Here is a 22,380-nt window from a genome sequence, read left to right on the forward strand (position 1 = left end):
TTTTACACTTGATAATTGGACGCGTTACGATGTTTTAAGCACACCACCTTCAGGAAGGCACGCGCACATCCAGGTCGAACCCTGCTTAGCTTACGCAAATATGTTTTGCACGGTGACAGTAAATTTTACATACGATCTCTGCGCTTGTGCCGACAGATGGGGTGACGATGGCTACCAGCGATACCAGCCACTTTTCATGAATTACACTGCGTGAATATCCATGAACCCCTGAGGGTTAGACAGGGACTATTTCGCACCTCTTTAGGGGCATTTGTACGTCCCGCATAAACTTCGCCATTGTAACTGCGCAGAGTTTGTGAAACCTTGCTAGAGTTATCACAAAAAATAGCGGTTACCATTGTCATTAAGTGCACAAGAGTACCTGCCATTAGGGAACTGGCAATGCATTTAATCAAAATCCGTATGTCGTGTGCACTATTTCCGTCTACGGCGCAAGCAGATGAGCCTCCGTCTTATATGAAATCTGACACTGCGAGCGTCGAAAAGTCACTGTGCTTAGGGACCTGTCCAAGCAGTTGGTAATGCTGACACTGTCGCTGTACTGTACAGAGGATTGCAGTGCAGAACATATAAGCTAGAAAGCTGGACAGCAGCAGCTCTTAGGAAAAGCCACACCGGCGGAGTGGGCACTGGTAGGCGGCTTGCTGAAACGCTAGGTGTCCATGTCATGCACGACTCAGGTCATGCCCATTTCTTGAGAAACTGCACAATGCTACTGAACAGACCGCCACCCAGACTGACCGTTACATATTGCGAAATTTTAAAGCGAGTCGGACACAGTACGAAAACGACTGTTACGGATAGGTATGCTACGTCGCGTTGATTTGATATTATCAACATAACCACGTGAATGTTTTTTGAGCACTTTGTTTTCTACCAGCTGATCAAGCCGCCGCATTCCACAGCACTATTGTTTGCTAAAAACTAGGGTGTTAAGACGCGATAAGCCGTAATCCTACCACTTAACTATCATGGAAGTAATTGTTTTGTCACTCTTTCTCTCTTTCTGTAATACACATCCTTCGCCGTCTAAACTCAGCCCATTTGTTAAAGAAGCATTTGAGACCAGTGAGAAGCATTTGTTGAGAAGCATTTTCTCAGAAGCATTTGTTGAACCAGTGACTCCTCAGCCGGGAGCCAATTAAGGTTTCGACAAAACGATTTGTCTTTATCACGGTGAGTCCTTTTGTCGGAACGTCGGCTTCAGGCCGAAGTCTCACTTTTTCACGCGCTTTTCATCAATCAGCCACCTTATAGTGACTCGTCTGCCTTGTTCGGAAATCTCCTACATTTAGCGAAATTTTCAATTCTGTTAATAATTTTGTTACAAGTGAACGCATTCCTTCAACGCTTTTTATTCAACAGAATTGTTAACCAACAGCTGCACAATATACGGCACGAAACGAAGTGACTAGCTAGAGTTTATCAACAATTTTGGGAAATATCAATCATCCACGCGAGAGTAATGATAATATTAGACAGAGCAGCTTTCGACTTATCCGATTTATCTGCTTGCGCTGATGAATTGCAGCCCCTTTGTGGAAAGCAATGGTTTCTCTATACTACATACTGCTTAGCATCGAATATTTCGATACTGTCTTTTTCTATACCGGACAATGTCGTACAGTTTGGTCCAATGATTCTAAACCTTGATCGACTTAACATTCAGGTCGTACACATTGCTATTTCAGAAAGTTTCCTGGCGCACCTTTGTTTTGTGCTCCGTATACGCCAATGACGTCTTAGCAAATACCTAGGAAAGGAGAGGAAGCAGCCTCAACACCGCAAGCATGAAGGCGTTGTCGTCCATTATAGCTTAATTGCGCCCCTGCTTTGGCTTCTGAAACCTATGACTGAAGAGGCGCCCAGGGAATCAGGATCACCTTCGCTGCATGTAGCGTGCAAACGAAAGAGCCTTTAGAATGCGCCAGATAAAATGAGCAGTCGCCCCACCTCGGTTAAAATTCCTGTGGGGCAGTGATTTAAAGCAACCTCCGCGCAGATGGCCTTTAAACGCATTAGTGAGCTTCTTCAGGATATGCAGAATGCGCGAAATGTGGTTCAGATTGTTTCGTGTTTCCTCCCTTATGCGCGTTCTTTCCTTTCTTCTCTCTTATATATCCCTAAATTCCTGAACCTGCGGTTACTACTGTGGTTAATTTCCGCATCTTTTTTTTTTACGGTTATTCTCTCTTTGTGGGCAGCCAGTACGCATCTCGCGAAAGTGCTCTTTGAGTTCGGGAAAAAGGCTTAATCATCGTTATATAACAACCGCTACAGACGCCCTAAACAAGTCTGTGTGCACAATTTGTTACTGGGTTGGTCCAATGTTGGCTAGAAACAAAAAAAAAAACGTACATTGAGCTTCCGATAAGGAGGGGGGAGGAGACAAAGGGGAGGAAAGACAGGGAGGTTAGCCAGTGTAAGTACCGGCTGGCTACCCTGTGCTGGGGAAAGGGGTAAAGGGAATAAAAGGAGAAAGAAGAAGAGGGAAAAAAATGGAAAAAATTAGAGAAAATTCACACAGTAACGCGAAACTACGCGCTACAACGTTCAAAGGCGGTCGCACAATTCGCATGTCCTTAAAAACTTCAACAAAGCCCTTAAGGCCTTGAGTGCCGAAGCCCGTCTGGACCAATACAGAGGAAAAAGCTCTAGGACATTGGTCCGATAAACTGAACACCGCTGCCTATTCAATGCACCTCTATTGCACTTCAATGTGTGGCCAAGTATACACGGCCATGTTCTTAAACGCACTGTACTTCAGCGGGATATTCGATGCCACTCTACGTCAGCAGTCGTGAAAAAATAGTGAAAGGATAGTCTTTAATTGCTCGTAATGCCTGCAGCGAATAATTACCTTAAACAAGTGCTTTGAGCATGTGATTAGGTTATATTAGGTGGACTGCGCAATAAATCAATATTTATTTACGCTTTAATTAGGCTCACCAGAAAACGCACAAACCGCCATACTATACCAATTTCCGATTCTTTCATTAGAGTCTACAGCGCCTTGCAATTACGTCATATAATTTTGACAGAGTTGTCGGGAGTCCCTCACAGTTCGTGACTGAAGTGGATAAGTTTCACGAAATAGAATTCATCGCGTGCGGGCGTCCCTTGGTTCCTGCACGGGCTCTGTCTACTTTAGGTTATAACCAATAGGAAAATAGAGAATTCCGAAAAAAAAGTAAAAAAGAAAAAAGAAAACATGTGCGAGGGCAAGGGGACGGTGCCTCGACAGACATATGGCGGCGACAATGGTAGCGAAGTTGGCTCGCAGTTCGTCCCCGTGGTTGGTTGGGCCCGTCCAATGGGGTGTTTCCGGCCCGGACAGCTTCCGCCGCCTCCGTAGCCTTTCTGTGGGCTACGGCTGCAACTGGAACCGCGCAGCGGCCCGGTAGGAAACGGTCCCCGCTCTCCACGTCAGCACAGCTCCGTTGCTCTGCCGCCGCTCCTGCGATAAGCCACAGAAAAAAAACGTGGCCAGGCGAGAAGCAGAAGGTGAAACATAACTGCCTCGAAAAAAAATATTACAAATAAAAACAGGAAAGTGTGGGTCGTTGAGGTAGATACCAGACGGTTTCAGACTGCGGGAAGTCATACCTGGAAGCACATTTGAGAAGGAGGGAGAAAACCCATATAGGAAAGTAAGCGAGGTTGCCGGCTGTGGTCGTAGAAGTGAATGGGTATAGGTGGCGATAGAGCTGCACTGTCCAATCCATGCTTCCGCCGCCGTTCTGCACTGAGTAACTGCCGGTTGTTTTTTTGCCCAATGGCGTATCTTCCTTGCGGGAACGGCCGCGCATTTTTGCTTGGCCACCAGCAGCGAGATACAATCGGGTTGCCTCCAATGAGCGTCGTGTTGGCAGCGCGAATACGTTCAAATATACTCTCGGCTGTGGTCGTGCGGGATGGTTTTGTTTATTTCACGTTCTTGTATCTTTGCGAGTCACAGTCCATCAGCGTCTGTCTGTATAGACTGCCGCTTTGCGACACCATCGTTTTTCCTCTTTCGTGAATTCGACAGCACTGACTACCGCTCTGACACTCCGGCTGGATAGAAAAAGAAAATACTAATAATACGGGTGGCTTGGTCAGTAAGTTGCATCGACTATTTATGGCGATGTGCCCTGCAGGACAGCAACGTTCACTTTCAGCACTATACAGACCAAGGGCCACACACGTTACGTTAGAAAGTTAGGTCGGCTGAACTTAACCGATTGCACTTTAGATTGTTAGGTCCGTACGTGTGACATCGCTTGCAGACGACACAGGTGATGCAGGTGCCGTAGATTGTGGTCACTGACATTATAGGTCTAACGAGCGAGCTCTCCACTTTCGTTTCTCCAGAAGAAATATGAGCAAATTTAGGGAAAACCAGTTCTCAGTTCCATATACGTTTTTTTTTTCCTTTCTTTTATACTGAACAATGCTACAGAAAGCCAAAAGTCAAGACATAAATGAAGGCTTCCGAGAAGTCATTTGCTTCTTGTAGTGCAGCTGCATGCAAAATAAAAAAAAAAGATAGGATGAAGAAGAAGAAAAAGGGGGAAACGTGTACATAGTAAATGTTATGCATTCTGCAGATTGGTGTGCGCTTCTTCGGCCATCTTCTTTTTTAAGTGCAATGATCCGTGAACTTGACCCCTAAAGAGTGTTTGTTGCTAGATAACTTGTAAGAAAACGCTCTGACATTTTAGGCCTGCATGCGCTGCTGTTGGCCAGTCTTTGCTCAGAAGTAGTGAAAAAATGCTAAGAGAACCCGAATGTTTGCGAAAGGGTTATTCCATTGGCGGGAGCCGCGGACCTCTTAACTACACAAGTATTCAACCCTCTGGCATGTCTTATGAAAACATAAACTCAAAATGCTGCTTTATCGAACCTTTTGTGTCGAGAATACTACACGAGCTCTGAGGAAGAAGCTGCACGTGATCCCTTGCTAAAAAGAAAAAGAACAAAGTATACACATGTACATGCAGCCTGTAGCATGGAGAAATTGATTATTCATCGTAAGCGACGAAACTTATATAGGGTGTCGAGCTTAGAGCGGTAAGCGCTTGCTTTTTAACGTGCAGTTAGTGTCGCAAACACCAGTGTTTTGTGAACACTAGTATTTGCGCTTGCACGTATATTTATTTTGCGTGTAACTAGATAATGAACTCAGTTGATGTCCAGCGCTCATAAAAGTCTACTTGCCTCCTTTTATGTGAGTGTTCTTCAAGTCCACGTCGCAAACATGGATGCTATCTCTAGCCACCAACTAGCCCGCTTCACCGCATTGACCAGGATTCAGAGCACTCTATAGCCAGGTCGAGTTGTTACTGCGAATGCATACGTGGCATGCATAGATAGGCGCAGACAGCCTTTCTTTTTCTTTTATTTTCTTTTCTTTTTTTTTTAACAGGCCATGTGAACATTTGCGCCCCTGTTAGCACACGTGGGCATCTACTAATGGAAGGGAATTTCTTACGCTAGAACTGTTTGTAAGAGCAAATGCCCGCCATTCGGCATTTACATCATTAGTGAACGCGGCCGAGCAATGTCAAACAGCGCTTACGAACGAAAAGCTTTGCGAATTCGTCACCAGCTGATTTCGTGTGAGATTTCCTGGTATAAGAAGTAAACATGCCATGCACGTGCTTTGCGCAGATTCAAGAGAAAACGACGGAGAAAAGAAGGCTGTTGTGCTTGGTTACTTCGTTGTCACATTTCCCCCCTTATATATGTCATCCACACTCGATATATCAGACACCTTGTATTTCACACTTCGTAGCCGCGACGTCATCACTAGTTTCATTTGTATAGTCTCTCTGTCACCACCGCAAAAAAGAAAAGATTGCGAGTTCTATGAATTCCAGGTATACCACAGAACCCTGTTCCCATGCGCAACTATATTTGTGGCTTTCAGTCACTGGGGAACACCACAGTGGTAATGCTATCGCTGCACGAGAAAGGTAATATTCCTCAGAAAATCTTGCTGGACACAGCTCCAGAACTATAAGCATGTTTCAAGCATTGTTCTAAATTTGGATATTGATATTTATTTCATTACAAAAGAAGGGACATGCCGAATGGAGCATCGATGCTCCAGTGAAATAGGCACTCGTTGCACAGACGAAAGATTCGGTGCTACTTGGTAGTGCGATATTTTAGCGGAATTAGATGCACTGCTCAATGCACAATTTTTCGGATTTTACAAAAGAAAAAAATTCTGCTCCGTGGGAGCGACAGCTTGGCACATCACCTTGTACGTGTGTAAGAAACAAAATTAGCAAATGTGGTTACACGTGCACGAGTATTTAATTCGTGTGCGGCACAAAGAACGGAACTTATCCGTAATCATACATTAATTGAAATCGACAGCTTTGTTATTTTTTTTTTCTTGAGCGTCTTCTAGCATTAAAAAAAAGATGCAGGCGAAACTTGCATTTGGTAGCAAGATTGTCCATGTAACGGGGGCGAAAGTAAATTTCTAACGATAGCTCTTAAAGCTTTCCGTGATTAAATTTCTCCGTCCACAAACAGGATGCCATTGAGCACGCCGCTCTACAATGGAGAATCAAAGTGTGCGCGATTATTTTTATTTAAACGTCTTGAAGGTTTTGAGAGGTCGAAACAGCGACAGAAAATTACCAGACATTTTCGTATTCCCCACCAGAGCACCCTTGTTCCAAGAATAGTCTAGTTATGACGGATACTTTTATGTTGCAAAGGTGGAGAGGTCAGCCTGGAAGGACATGGTTCTCATTTGCTACTCCAACGGAGGGAACAGTAGAGTGGGAAACATGGGGACAGACTGCTAGATGAAGGCAAGCGGTAAAAATGACAACAAAACAAATTATTGATGGCACACATCTGCGGTAGCATTGGTTCGGGCTATAGTGGCGAGCAGCAAGCATTATGTAAACGTCCTGCCTTGCTTGCTGTTTAAACCACAGTCGCGTTTTCCGTTGGCATCGTTTTATATGCACAGTCCCGCACTGTGCTGTTCTCGCTCGGACTGTAGTTCGAAGTTGTAGTTCCTAGAAAGTAAGGAAGGTTTGCCCGGTCCAATGTGGTGCTGTTTACACGAGGCTGAGTTTCAGAAGACTGTCTTCAGGCTTCGTAGTTTGTAATCTTAAGGCGCATTCTCCTCCATCCTACGACGAGAAAGCTTTCTCCCACGGCGTATCGAAGTTGCTGCCTCGGTGTGGGTAGAATTGTCCATGGTCGTTTTCTTCAATATGGTAAGCTTCTTTTATCATAGTTTAGGAACATGTTCGGCGTCAGTCCCCAAAATGATCCAGGTAGGCCTCTGCACCTTTAGACCCTCCATCTGTAATCCCCGGCTCGGCACGGAAATTTTCCGGAAATTTTCTCAGGCTACCTGATATCTACACACAATCCCATTAGTGTGTAGAAAGCTCCGATCAATGCAAATAACCCTGGGCTCAGGTTGTTGCCGAGTCAAGCAGTATTTATTCGGTCACTGACTGCTTGCTTGATTAACATCATCATCATCAGCATCACCATGATCATCATCATCATCATATAGCAATTCTTAGCAAATAAAATGTTTTGTTACCAATCCTTCATCAGTTTTTCTTTTTAATACGATAATGTGACTACGCGCCTGTTGGTATTAGATTGGGAGCAGGGCGAAAACATGTTTTTTCTTTATTTAATTTTGCGCTTCTATACAGCATGTAAGCAACTAAATCATGTGACAATCCGCAGTTTGAAGGAAGTTCCACGAAAGGAGAAAACCTATTCTTCCCCGTACACGCCAACTGCGGCCTGGATATTCCTCTTTTGAGCAAACCTTTGTCTAAACAAAGTAAACACAAATTACGCTAATTGGCCCATCCTTGTACGCATCACGCGTAGTACTCCGCGTGTAGTCTGCAGTTAGCTTCGTGTCGTCTTAATTTTGCTCATTGATTGTTTACCAGCCGCTTCCGCTGCTTGTGCATATGTAGTTCAAGCAAGCCGTGTGCGACTAACGCGAAAGCGTATAACTCTTTTCTTATTATTTATGCATTGAGGAGAGTGCGACGTGAACCTGTTTACGCTGGAGCCCGTCGTCCCAGCGTCGTCATTCTATACACGTGGTTCAGTAACCTTGTGCACTTTCTGCCCACGCGTATACGCCATGCTCTGCGCTATTTCTGGCGGTTCTCGCGTCTCTCTTTCCAGGCGCGGTAATTGGCGCGTCGAAAGGAGTGTTTTCTCGCATTCTTTCTATTTGTTTCGTTCAACCAGTTGCGAAAACCGGGATCGCGTTGTCTAAGCTTTCAAGAGTAGCTTGAGGCACATGCTTCCATGCATGGAAATCCCGGCATTCCTATAAGGCGTTCGAGCAGAATATCCGAGTTCTGTTGTATTCCCCGCTGTTGCTAATGACGCTAGGGTAAAACGAACTTTCAAGCCTTCTGCATGCATAATTTCGCTGTCGCAACAAGAGAACGAATCGCAGAGCTATAGCAAGCGTGGATCAATAGCAGAGCTGGAGCAAGACGTTCTTTTGTTTAGTGTACGCTGTTTGTTCGTGCTTATCTCTATTTCGCTCTATCTCCCCCTTCCGCTATCTTTCTCTTTTTTATCCCCCTTCACCCTTCCCCCCGTGCAGGGTAGCCAACCGGAACTGCCTCTGTTTAATCTCCCTGCCTTTCTATGCATCCTTTTCCCTTTCTTGGTCAAGCTGTCTCCGGTTGAGGGATTGTCCGTGCCAGGCTTTTCGACTCTCTCTAAAACCTTGAGTACGCGTTTGCTTTGCCTGACCGCTTAAAATACACGTCACGTCTCATAGCTCTCCCTCTAATACGTCACTTTGCCGAGCAATTGTGAGAAATCAGAGGCCTAATCCACTTTATGTGACCATTTAGCAATGAGTTCACACCAGGCTTGTCACTTCCATGAAATTTTTACCGCGGGTTTCTTCTTTATTACTATTTTTTTACATACAAACTAAACGGACGCAAGATTATAGAAATCGGTCGACCATGTAACAATCCTACAGAATCGTCAGTGATGTCTTCAGTGTACTACTTTTTACAGATTCTTCGATGTCTTACTGCGTCACCACTGCTTCCCAGAGATGAAAGGTGGCTCAGTAAAGCATTCCTTCTGTCTCCAAGGGAAGCTCTCGCCTGTTTATTTTGTTACATTCATTGGTGATAAGCCACCCAAGGGAAGACGTCTATACCAGCATCGAAATCGCTACCGAGAGACTCACCCTCATCAGGCCTTGGCAACTCGATTACATTCGGAGTGGATTAACCGGCGTAAACGAATTAGGCACCTGTTACGGAGCACAACGCGGAACGCTTCGTATATGCTATATATATATACCGGCCCTCTGGAACCTGTCGTGAGTGAGGAAGCCAACGCTCCGGATCGGGCCCAGCGGAAGGCGAACCAATGCCGCAGGCGGCCCATGAGAGGCGAAAACTTCGTTATCTCTACCGCCGGTTCCCCAGGCAGTTCTTTCCACCGTAGCGTGGCAACCCTTCTTCTGCTTTCTCTGACAGTAAGTGCACTGGGAGAACAAGAACAAGAAGACTGGGGCCGAAACGAAGCCTCGCAGGAGTCCTTGCACCCAGGAGGATATGGAGCGCGGAGTGAATGCTCTCCGAGAGACGGGCCCCCATAGGGTCAGCTTCGCCGCAGCCCTCGGCGCGTTCTCTCGATGGGACACCGCGGCAGAAGAGATAGGCAGCTCGCAGCGTTGGCCTTACTTAGTGAGCGTGGCTTTTCGGCCTCGCCGCCATCATTCCGGCCAGGATCGGGGGGGACGGAAGAAGGAGCAATGCAGTCGGTGGCTTCCGTTTTGTGCTACTGCTGCTCCTGGCTGCGCTATTCTGTATGTTCGTGCGCGTGTACGGCTACGAGCTTGCAGGGTTTCGCGAATGCTAGACTCTTCTTTCTTCGACCATCACACTCACTGCGAATAGACACCCGCTTTCCCTCCCCCTTCTCTCTTTCTTTCTTGGAGATGTTTCTGTTTCTTCGAGCATGTGTGGTGTGTTTTCCTGTATGTTGCTGTGTCTCGCGGAGAAGCCTTTGTTCTCTGCGCCGAACGAAGACGGCTGCGGGGAGAAGACGACGGCGGATGGTAGAGACAAGGCCGATCCCAATTCCGGCTGCATGGTTTTATTCCCGCTATAAAATCAGGCTGAGGTTCCGCTGGGGCCTCATAAGTCAGGTTGTCCGAGGCGGCGTCGGGGTATTGTATTGGACCCCGTATGGCGCGCGAGAACATGGGCTGTGGTAAGCATTTCTTGCTGTTTTTGCCAAGACAGCAAGAACAAAAAATCATCATACGGGGATCGGAAAATATCCGAGAGACCTGCCGCGTAGGTGGCGCTGAGTAGAGGTGAGCAATAGATGGGTAGCGTGTTACGCCATGCGCTGGAAGGCACCTGCTTGCCACCGTGGAAGCCAAGTGGCTTTGACATAACGTTACTTGCGCTGGTGAACTCAAGGTCGCGTGTTCGATCCCGGCCGTGGCAACGGCATCTTGATGGGGGGCAAAATGCAAAGACGTTCGTGTACTTAGATTTAGGAACACGTTAAGGAATCCCAGGTGGTTGATATATAACCTGGAGTCCTCCACTACGGCGTTCCTCATAATCACATCAAGTTTTGGCACGTAACGCCCCAGAATTTAATTTAAGGCACTTTTTTGTAGGGTAAAGCTGCCTTGACTTGCTTCCGGGCCTGAGAAAGCGCTACCTATGCAGTACTCGGCTATACTCTGCGTTTAATTCTGAAAAAGTCGCAGCTTGCTGAGTTGTCGATACTTTTAAGGTAGACTGCCATATGTTCGGCAGGCAACGTGGCAACAGACTTCCTAGGCGCATATCTTTCTTCTCGCAAAACATAGCGTATATAGTATATAGAACCATGCGTGTCCTAATCGTAGATGCAAGTAGACCTATACTGGCACGAGAATCAGTAAACATTGCAGAATCTCGAACCTTGCGCGCCGTAACTTCTGTATACAGGTTGCCACATAACAGTGCATCTTTTAAAAAATACAATAGCTACCGAGATATTAATTTGTGTAGGCATTCACGCAATGAATGTGGGAGCCCTTTAGCTGAGCTGTGTAGTTCGCATCGGAAATACCCGAACGGCTTTCTGAAGCTGAATTATTTGTCTCTAGTCGGTGGTCGAGTCGGCACAGTTAGTAAATTTCGTAACACAGCTCAGCAAGTATGCGACCCTGCTCACAAAGGACACTATGGGTACAGCACATGTGAGCATCATGGCCGGGCTAAGATCCAACCGGCTACGCCATGGCTAGGTGGCAAGGTTCTCATACCCTCCTAATACCTAATACTCCTGGCACATAATATTATGCATCGTATTCCCTGTTAGTGTTTCTCAAGTTGCCTCGCAAGCGATTAGTTATAAACAATCTCCTCTGAATATTAAGTTTGATGTTCGTGCAACTGCGTGGAAGTTGTTTGAACATATTCTTACCATTAAGTATTGATAGTTTTGACACTAAGTTTTATGTACAAGAGTGTAAAAAAAAATTGTGAGAAAACAAGAACAGGTATGACAATTTTAGTGACATTTATTTATTTATTATATTTATTCATTTATTAATCCCTCACCGCCAATGGCAATACAGAGGGGAGTGCAGAAGAAGTTGAACAATAATTATGCACAACGGCATCGGGAAACAACCAAAATATACTTGTATAATCATACAATATTAGCGGATCACAAACCAGAGTAAATAAATATTATTTCTAATTATTCAAACTACATATTTCAACGTACATAGATTACATAAACCAAAGTGCATAAGGGACATTAATAAGCAGAGTGCACAATTCACAGTGAGAAGAGCATTCAAACCATAGTTATAGACACAAGAAAAACAAGAATACTCAAAACAAAACGTCGCGTAAGGTTTCTTTGAAACGGTTAGTATCACTTGTGGAAGTAACAGTTACAGGAAGGTGATTCCACTCAACAGCTGTCTGCGGGACAAATGAGTGTAAGAAGGAGGAGTATCTACAAGATGGGATACCAACTTTGTGTTGGTGATCAAGCCGAGATTATACGTAATGTGGTGCCGAAAGAATCTCATTTCGTAGTACGGGGTGATGACATATCTTATGAGATACATTCGCAAGTGTTTACACCGCAACGCTAAGGGAGCTAACTGTAGGTTAGCCTTCATTGCGGTGATGCTGGCTGTCCTGTTATAATTGGAGAATATGTATCGTGTAGAATTGTTCTGCACCATTTCCACTGAATGAATTCAGTTACTTCGACTAGGATCAGAAACTGAGGCGGCGTATTCGAGTTTAGGCCGTATAAGTCTTTTATAGAGCATTAGTTTGAGAGGCTGTGGCGCACGTGAAAAATTGCGTCGGAGGTAACCGAACGATCGCTTAGCGTTGCTTATTACGTGTGCAATGTGTGTCTTCTAGGTAAGCGATTAAGAGACTTAGATGAATAAGTCTCATCTGTTCTTCCAGGTAAGGTCAGATGAAATGTGAACACCGAGGTATTTATAGGATGAAACGCAATTGAGTGGAATGTTATCTATGTAATAGGCTGGTGGAATGTTACTACATCTGGATAGTCGCACTGGCTTATATTTGATTATCTTTAATTTCATGCGCCATTTCTTGCGCCATGTACTGATAGCATCAAGATCAGATTAAAGAGTGGCTGTATCATGGTTAGTAGTTACTTCTCGAAATGTTACGCAATCGTCAGCAAGGAGATGAATATTAGATGTTATACAAGAAGGTAAGTCATTAATATAGATTAGAAATAGCAGCGGTCCGAGGACAGAGCCTAGCGGTATGCCCGAGGAAACCAGATTATAGGGACAGTCAACGCTGGTAGCAGAAACGAACTGAGAACGACTCGGCAGGAAACGCTCGAGCCAAATAAGTAGTTGGGGATCAAGGTTAAGCTTCTGCAATTTATGCCTTAGTAGATAATGATATACTTTATCAAATGCTTTCGAAATATCTAGAAATATACAATCCACAAGAGAAGAGCGGTCAAGAATGGCATCTAGCTTATGCGTAAACGATATTAGCTGTGTTTCGCATGAGTAAGTTTTGCGAAAGCCATGACGCTAGTGCATGAAGAAGGAATTAGATTCGATTCAAGAAAGTTAGCAGGATTAGAAAATAAGATATGCTCAAGAAGTTTGCATGGGATACCAGTGAGCGAAATGCGACGATAGTTAAGGGGAGAGTGCCCACTACCTGTTTTATGAAGTGGAATCACCTTTCCCGTCTTCCATTCCGCAGTGATAGAACCCGTGTCAAGTGACTGTTGCAAAATTTGGTTAGTATAGTTTATAGGATAAAAGCAAATATATTTTTTAATGTTCCTAAGTTTTTAGTTTCTCACTATTTCTCTAGTTCCACTAACATTTTTTCGCTGCAGCTTTTTCTGCCATATTGAAGAAAAGGTTCGTTACATAGTTCACACTCTTATGGCAGTAACTATTACCTTCATCATGATTGCAGCTTTCAGAGAGTGCAAAAGAGTTCAACGGCAAGGGGCGGTTGTACCAGACCATGCAAGTACATATATATGTATATATATATATATATATATATATGACCACGCTACATAAAACATACAAGAGGCGACAAAACACTTCACTTGAACACACCCGACCCTATTATACACGACATATTCAAGCATCAACTCTACGAAAGAACAACTTTGTTTGGCTCTTGCACTGTAAAATAACTTAACCCTTAAAAGTGAAAAAGGGTGTAAATGTGTAAATAACTAACACCCTCAGGGTGTCAGTGAAAAGGGGTGTAAATGTGTCTATAACTCGCATATTTCTGCCCAGTGCTCTAAGTCCCAACGTTAGGAAATGCAACAAGGCGTGGGTAAAGGACGGTAGCAACAATGACTCCCTTGCAGTGTGGCTAGCAGTGCGGCGTTGCGCTGTCCGGTGTGCTTCAACTGGCATGGACCGGGGGAATCCGACTGTCCAATCCGACTGTCAGTCATATAAACTACACCCTAAGGGTTTAGTTATAGACACATTTACACCCTTTTTCACTTTTAAAGGTGTAAATTGTTTTACAGTTCAGGAGCCGAATTGCCGCCTCCGCTAATAAGTCCAGAATCAGGATTGATTGCAATTTTCTCTTACGAACTCTAACCACTTATGTAGTCAGCGTGGTTGTCGCCGTTGATCACACGTGTCAGAAAGCGCAGACCCATGCTCAGACATGCTATTGACAAGCAATGCCTTTTTTTTTTCGATCCCTTGCCTTCAAACAAGCTTGCATCCAAATGAATTAATGAATCCGGTGGAAGCTCATTCTGCAATTCTCGTGCAACCTGATCTGATGGCTGAAAAATTATTTTAAGAGCCGATTCTGCAATGCGAAAAGGCGTATGAATACAAAACATAGCACAACTGTATTTTATTTATAATAGAAAGTAGGGTGCATTTTACACCTTAATATGGGAATTCAAGTGCCTCATAAATATAAAAACAAATTACAATACACAGTGCGTAAATTATTAGCGTGCAAGTATATAAGGCGACCTGGAGCGTTCCGGGTCGCCTTATACGCAACTTGAAAACCATAACATGAATGTTCTTAAGAGAGGGTGTTGCGTTTTTATAAAATGTTTAACACACTACGGTTTGATCGCATTCCATCTAGCTAGCTGTCAAGAGCACTCCAGTACTGCCCGTATCTGCCAGCTGAACGTCAAAAATAGTGTGAAGTTACGTGCAACGGCGCCAAGTCGGAATCAATATGTCAAAGAGAGTTCTACCTGAATCGCGCAGTAATTTCTGGCAGATAAACCATTCCTCAAGATGCCGTACCAAGAAAAAAATAAAGAAACACGCAATGTGTTGGCGTGGGCGCGTATGCAGGAAAGAGGCAGTGGTGTTGCCACATTGTCCGATGCGCGGCGAACAGCGTTTCGTCCCTGTCTATGCGCTCGAAATGAACCGAGCGAAGAATACGGACGTGCTTTCAATAATATATAGGCATACCCCCCCCCCCCCTACCCTCCGCATCCGCCTATTTGACGTGCCGTACTCGCAGCTCACAAAAGGCGAGCCGTCGTTCGGTTTCGACGAAACAATGGGGGACGCGTTCTCTGCGTCCTGAACCTGCCATCGTTTTTTCATTACGCGCCGGTTGCCTTCGAAAAAATTCGACTCGGGAGTGACGGGCGCGTCTTAAAGACTCACAAAAGAGGCGAGAAAAAGAGAGACATCGCGATATGGCACAGCGTGCGTACCCTGCGCGCCTGCGAGGACGACGGAGCTTCGCTTGTCTTGATGGACGAGACACGGCGCGGTGTATGATGTTCCCGCCATAAATCTCAGCCCGCCTTTCTCTTGGGCGCAGATGCCTCCGGCGAGACGACGCTTTCTCGCGTCGGAGAGCGCGGTTCGCGTGAATGACAATTTTTTGTTGTTGATTAGAGAAACCCGCCCCCTGTTCATGTGTGTGGAGAGTGTATACATGCGTTCCACGTCTCGCGCGCAGCGAACGACTGCAGGCGCGAAGATGCCGGTGCGTGTATGTGCGCGCGCATGGGAACACTAGGGAAAAAAAAAGCCACGATCAAGCAGTCCCGCGGATGCATGCATGCGCACGTACATACGGAGCCATGCGTCCGCACACTCCCGCACGCACGCACAACCGGGTCGTCGTTACAGATGTTCTAACTCGGTGCGGGCATGCCGCATTGTTGGCCGAAACGTCGAAAGCCTCAGCGGGCGGTCCTGTTCCGGCACTGCGGCGGCACTGTGGGGGCGCGCTTCCCGGAGGATTTACGGCTGCGCTTTTTTTCTGGCTTTCTGGCGCGGCTGCGCATTTCTGGGCGTTTAAATCATTGGGAAGCCGCAGCCACTGCCGGGTATGTATGTGGAGAGGAGAGCGCATCTATGGGGGTTGGTGGAACAGACGCACAGAAAACATATGCATGCACGCTGGTACGTAAAAAAAAAATAATAATTAGAAACGATGAAACGAATGAAGTAAAGAGGCCACGAAACCTGTTTTAGCGGTGCGAGAAAGCGTTGCGTGCGTTTGGCGTAGAATGAGAGATACACCCGTCATCGTTTTACCACCGTTTGCAACGAGAGGTCGCCGCTGCTTCTTCCTATTCCAGGCAGATTGCGTGTGTGTGTATATATACAGTGCGTGCATGCATACCTGTGGAGGGGGTGCGGTTGCAGTGAAAAAGAGAGGGTATCAGACTGACGTAAACAGCTCTAAAAGAATACCTTCCGCGAGGATTCGCGAGATGTGAGAGATGTTCCAGCGCGTCGAGCTCGGTTGGTCCATTCTTTGTGTTCGTGTCGAACATTCATAACTGAGAATTTTAAGCGCTGTCGCGTCTCTATCTGTCACGTCGAGAAGTGGCTGTCGCTTTGTGGAAGATATATACACGCGTACGTTTATGCGCCGAGCGGGCGAGGGTGTTCGCAGCGCGCCTTTGTATATGTATATAAATACCCTCACCCCCAGTCGCACGCACTCTCCGATTCTTTTTTTTTGTGCTTTGTTTCTGCTCGGACAGTGTCCTCGAAATGTAGAGTTACGGTTTGTCTCGAAACAGATATATTGAATAATGCGAGTGAGCAGCGTGAAATCTGCAACCCAAGCTCCACTAGTTCGGAGACGTTAAGCTGTTTCTTCTTCTTGTTTAATTACGCATCTCGTGCAATGACGTTGCGTTCGAATAAATTACGCAACGTGTAGGTGTAGCGATCGACCCTCTGCCGTAAAAGGCATAAAATAGGACGGAGGCGAAGAGTTCACTGAACTGTCGAGGCAGGGACCGGACCAAGGACAATCGTCTTTTCTTTCTTTCTTTCCTTCAGTTTCTCTCTCTCTCTTTTTCTTCCCCGTGAAGCAAAAAAAAAAAAAGGGCTACATCACTACATGTAGTGATGTAGTCTTCGTTTTGTTGTGCGCTGCTATGATGGATAGGCTCCAGCTCTCCCTATTCGCCACCCTTGTGCTCGAAGGTGCAAATTGGACCCTTTAGTTTTAATAAACCCCGTCCTGCTGTTGGAAAGAAATCTGCGAACGCGCAGTGGTATAGTTGTAATGGTTACGATCAGTTCAAGCTGCTTCTCACAGTTGTCGGTGAAAGTATGCTGAGGTGTACAAGTATGTTCAAGTTACAAAGTTAGTAAAGCCTGGAAATTTGCGCGCGTTTTCAATTCGGCAAAAAAAGTTAGGGTGCCATTTTATGCACAGCTGAAGTCTTCACCGCTTGACGTCTTGTATGTCGCCCAATAACTTACGAATTCCATGCGATTCTTATCTATGTAGGATCTGTAGCGAGTACGTAAGAATTCTTCATGGTTAAATGCGGGTGCAGGAGAGATTGGCATCAGGAGTGATGCCCGCTGCTCATCTTCTCTCGGGAAAACAGTACGTATCAGAAATAGGCCGGCTCAAAGAAACAAACGATTAAACAAGACGGAGACAATATAAAACTAAAAGAGCGTGGCTAAAACACGCAACCAAACGGGATAAAATATCAACATTAAATGTAAATGAAAGTTCCAAAGTAATAAAACAGGGTTCACGTAAAGTACAAATTAGCACATTGTGTACGTCACAACACACAAAATTTGCACAGCAAGTAATGTGACTTGGGATTAGACAGCAGTCACTTGCAGTTTACTTGTATCTCAGCGGAGTACAATCTACGGTACATTACTTATATGAGTTGGATCGCAGATTTTCTAAATAACGTAAGAATTTCGTGAGAGTTATGCGAAAGAGATATGAGATTTATCGGTACTGAGATATCCTAGTAGAGCTTATTTTCCTCGCTGAGATTTGAGGTACTTTACTACAATTTGACCTCTCCCTCCCAGTTGAAAAGCAATGCAACCAAAGCGAAAAGAACTCCGCTGCCACAATCAATTAAAGCAACTAAGCAGGATAGATCAGCACTGCGGGAGTCTCATTATGCAATCATACATTGGCATCTAACAGCTTCAGTTGGAATAAGTCCCTTGAGCGCTTCTAAAACATGCCTACATTTTAACTACTTTTTTTTCTCTGTGTAGGGTAGCAAATAGGACTTCTTTTTAACCTCCCTGTCGTTCTTTTGTCTCTCTCTCTTCATTCACACTCTCCAGCAAAACGTATGCGAGACTTACATCCCCGAACTGGCCTCGCAGAACATAGCCAAGAAAACGCAACATCACGGACAGAGGAAGAGAGGTCAATTGAGGTGGCGTAAATGTCGCTAGCGAAACACACCGCCGTGCATCACATCGCCAAGCAGACCATATGTATAGCATGTCGCTTCGTACCGAATGCCGAATGGATTCTCCGAATAGCTCCTTAGCGTCAGAATTATCATAGCTCGATGAAACACAGCCAGCTCTTATGTTTCCTTTCTTCTTTTTTCTTCCTCATTATTCAACGCAAACGAGAAACAACACAAATGAAAGCACTAAAAGAACGAGAGCGGGATGCAAAGGAATCGATGCATTCGCCACTATACAGCAGCACTGTACTGCAGCGCTCCGTGCAAAGCCAGGGAGCGCTGACGCCGCGCGTTCGATTATGTATGGAGCGCACAGGGCGACGGTCTTTACGGGAGAAGTTATCTCCGTCATTCCGAGCGCCGGGGATATGGCGGCGCTGTGAGCGCGTAACATACGCGGCCGTGGGGGTCATCGAGGCCCGGGGAAGAGCGGCTTCCTGGGCGCCACCGCAGGTGTCTCGCAGATAAGGCGTGCCGTTATTTGTCCCATGCCCCAACCCCCACCCCCCTCCCCCATCCACCCTCACCCGGCAGAAGCTGCGACGAGGTCTCGTTGCAATACGCCGTCGCGAGCGAGGTGCCCCCCTCCGGCAAGCACCCTCGTCGATCGCCCGTGGTCCTCGGCGCGATTGAGCGGCCTTGCGCGGGCGCGTGGTATACGTTGTGCTCATGCGCGAAGGATGCCGCGCGGTGCAGACCCAGAGGAATTCTAGAGAGCCGCGCGTTCGTGTGGAGCTGTGCTAGCGTATATTTAGAAAGGCGTCGCCGATGGGGTCGCGCTTAGAAACTGCCGCGCGAGCGCGCTTGTCGTTGTAGATTTCCCGTGTTGCGGGGAGACACTTTCCAGCTTTCCTGCATCACGAGAGCCCGGCACTGCCGTGAAGGAGAGAGCAGAGCATGCCGTGACGTTGCAGTCGGGTGCATGTGCGCACGCGTGCATGCGTGCTTGCCTTTTCTTTTTTTATCAGTATGTAGACTTGCATTTCGTTCACCTCCGTCGCTTTTGCGTCAACTTTCTCCGCCTCTTTATTTATATCTACTTCTCTTCCTCTCTGCTCTTTCTCCCAATCTATCTCTCTCTCTCTCTCTCTCACACACACACTCTTTACGTACCGCAGCTATGTTTAGACGGCGAGCCGGGCCATCTCGAGCGCCTGCGAAATGTCTTCGAAGACGAGCCTGAGAAGTGCTCGCCCGTGGCCTTATAGCTGCAATGGAGGGGATACATCGTCGAGTGACGCTCCGCGAAGAGAGGGGCTCGGAGAAAAGCGAAATGCGCCGCACGACGCAGATTTGTTGATGCAAGGCATGCGTGAGAAGAAAGTGTTTATTTCGCCATCAACGACGCTGTGTATTTTCAGTTTTGATCAGCAACAAACAGATGCCCACTGTTTTGAGATACCAAAACCGTTAGAATATACGTTTCTGTCTTCGCCTCCGCTCCATGCATCCCCAAAAACAGATCGCGTTATACTATGCAAAACAGAGCGGTAACGAATGCACTCTTTCTTTTTTTCTTTTTTGATGGTAGAAGTATTTTTCTGGCCATGCGCCTAACATGCGTCTGCGTGTGACAAAGCTGACTTGAAATTTTATTTTCATACATAGGACTTCATATAGTACACGCGCACACATAAACATACGCCAGGACACACCGTAACAAGTAACTCAAGTGTCTCTGAGAAAGGCAAAGCGCCACATTGTTCTGCGCTGAGCATTACTATTGCGTATAGCATACTTATAAAGCAGAAATACTTGGTGGAACACACATAAGCGATCTGTCCAAGCCGAATAAAGCCCTCACGTATGTTTTCCTTCGCGTGTGTGGGAGGGAGGGGTGACTAAGAGAGAGAGAGAGAGAGGCTAGGGAACGGTAGTAGACAGTTATTGTACTTAAGCAACTGTTAAGCATTAGGATAATTACCCTTTAAATCAGTTCATCCGGACCAGGAAAGAATGATTCAACATGAAGATCGCTCAAATTGGTTTTAAGCACACCTGCAGGCACGCTCAGCGGTCATGAAAGAAGCTGTTTGCCTAAACACTAGTTTATGCAATTTCCCCTCATGTCTTATTCATGGGCTGCTCGCATTGCTTTCCAAGCAGGTATCACAAAACAACGATTGCGTGTGTGTATATACGGTATCTCGCTCCCAGAATAATTTGGCATACGGCCATAACCAAATCCCCGAGTTAAAGCATTCTTGGCAGTTAATGGCGAAACGAAAGATAAGTTACTCTTCAGTAAATGGATTCCCGACATTTAATTGCACAAAGGAACAACACTAGAGCGGAACTTTATTTTATTGCCAATAGAAAAGCCACGACGCTGGTAATTTAACCAAGAGGAGCCCAATTCTCGGAAGCAGCGCACCGAAAACAAAAACAAAAAACACCGGCGTAATGGGACAACTAAATAGATTCCCATTGCCAGACTCACATGTACATTTCTCTCACATCACATAAACAACACGGTGTTGCGATTTTTATTATTTCGCACTTTCTTTCGCGCGAAACAGCACCAACGCGATCTTATGCGCTCCCCGCGGATCCGCGCATAAAAAGACACGTTGGACCCCCCCCCCCCCCTCCCGCTTTTTACGATGACGGTATTTCCGTGTTACTCAGCGAGACAATAGTGGGCGCATACGTGCATATGCTCAGTTATTTGCGAAATTGAGTGATGGGACTGTGCATGGGGTTCACCACAATACCTGCGACGACCACTGCAGCGTTAGCCAATTGCGTAACGATGCCCGACTTCGGGGGCGGTGTCACCCGCGCGGCCCTTCCTACTTGGGGGAAAGCGCAGCACGCTTTGTGAGAGAGCTGCTGGCTGGAGCAAGTGTATGTTCGTTGAACGCCGGTATCTGCATAAAGGAGGGGGGGGGGGGGGGGGGGGGGTCAGGTGTGTTGTGACGGTGACGTGTTTCCGCATGTTTTTTTCGAAAGCAACAGAGCTCGACACTTTCATTTACTGCCACCTCTTCAGTATTCTCTCCATTCTTCGCTCTCTTTGTCAGAGCGCTCAACAAATCACGCTCCCGTTTAATGCACGAAAAGGGAAAAGGAAAAATAAAACACACGGGGACAGAAGGGCGTGATTTACATGTACGTCTGCGCACGCCAGTATTGAGCGTGGCCCACTCGTATACGCAGAATTCCCAGGAACAAAAATGCGTGCGAGCCAGGCAACCGGCGCCCAAGAGGCGCTGTGCTGAAGACTTTTCAGTTTCGCGAGCTCGCGTTACGTCAACCGAACGACACCTGTCTTCTGTGGCGTCTGCTTCGCTAGACGAAGCAGACATATATGCGCATTTATACACCGCATTTATATACCGTTGACTACAGAAGGAAATCGCGGTAGTTTAAGTCGGGTCAATGTTATGCAGAAAACGATTAACTGAAAAGAAAATGAAAAAAGAAAGGGAGACCTCCGGTATTGCTAAAAAATCACGCCCAAATATTACGAGGTGGAACGCTCTCTATTGTAAAGTGATTAATGGAATAATGAGCATAGTTACGAGGTCGATTCCGCTATTCGTGCGAGCTTCGGACGCTCCGGCGCATGCGCAATACAGCGTCTGGCGGGGAGGAACTTGTCTAGCATATCGCGGTGTTACCCATCGCTAAAGCACTAAATCTGGCGTTTTCGTCGGTGCCTCGATGGGAAGAAGACGAATGAATAAAAAAACGTGCGTCTGATTCCAATTTGCACTTTGCTGCTTCATTGATAGTTTATTTTCATCTTCACTCTACACACATCTCGTTCCCATATTGTGACTTTTGTTAGTACTATATACGTTTTGAATGCTTTAAGATCTTGTCAACTGGTAATACTGATTCTTGTACAGGTTTTCTCTGTATGTTTGCATGTGTCTATAAGCATTACGCTTTCCAGGCCCAGTTACCCCTTTGTGCATCCGGCGATGCTGTCAACCTGAAAACAAAACTCTCGTTTTTATCTTAGTTCATGAAGGAAGGCAAATCTGTACGTTACTAAAAGGGGTTAAAGCTTGTTATAACCTGCCGTAAAAGCTAAAATTTTCCAAGAAGGCTGCAAGGCCTGTTAATTAATGCGGTATCTACATGCGC

Source organism: Dermacentor andersoni, chromosome 5 (genome assembly GCF_023375885.2).
Source record: "Dermacentor andersoni chromosome 5, qqDerAnde1_hic_scaffold, whole genome shotgun sequence".
Classification (NCBI taxonomy): domain Eukaryota; kingdom Metazoa; phylum Arthropoda; class Arachnida; order Ixodida; family Ixodidae; genus Dermacentor; species Dermacentor andersoni.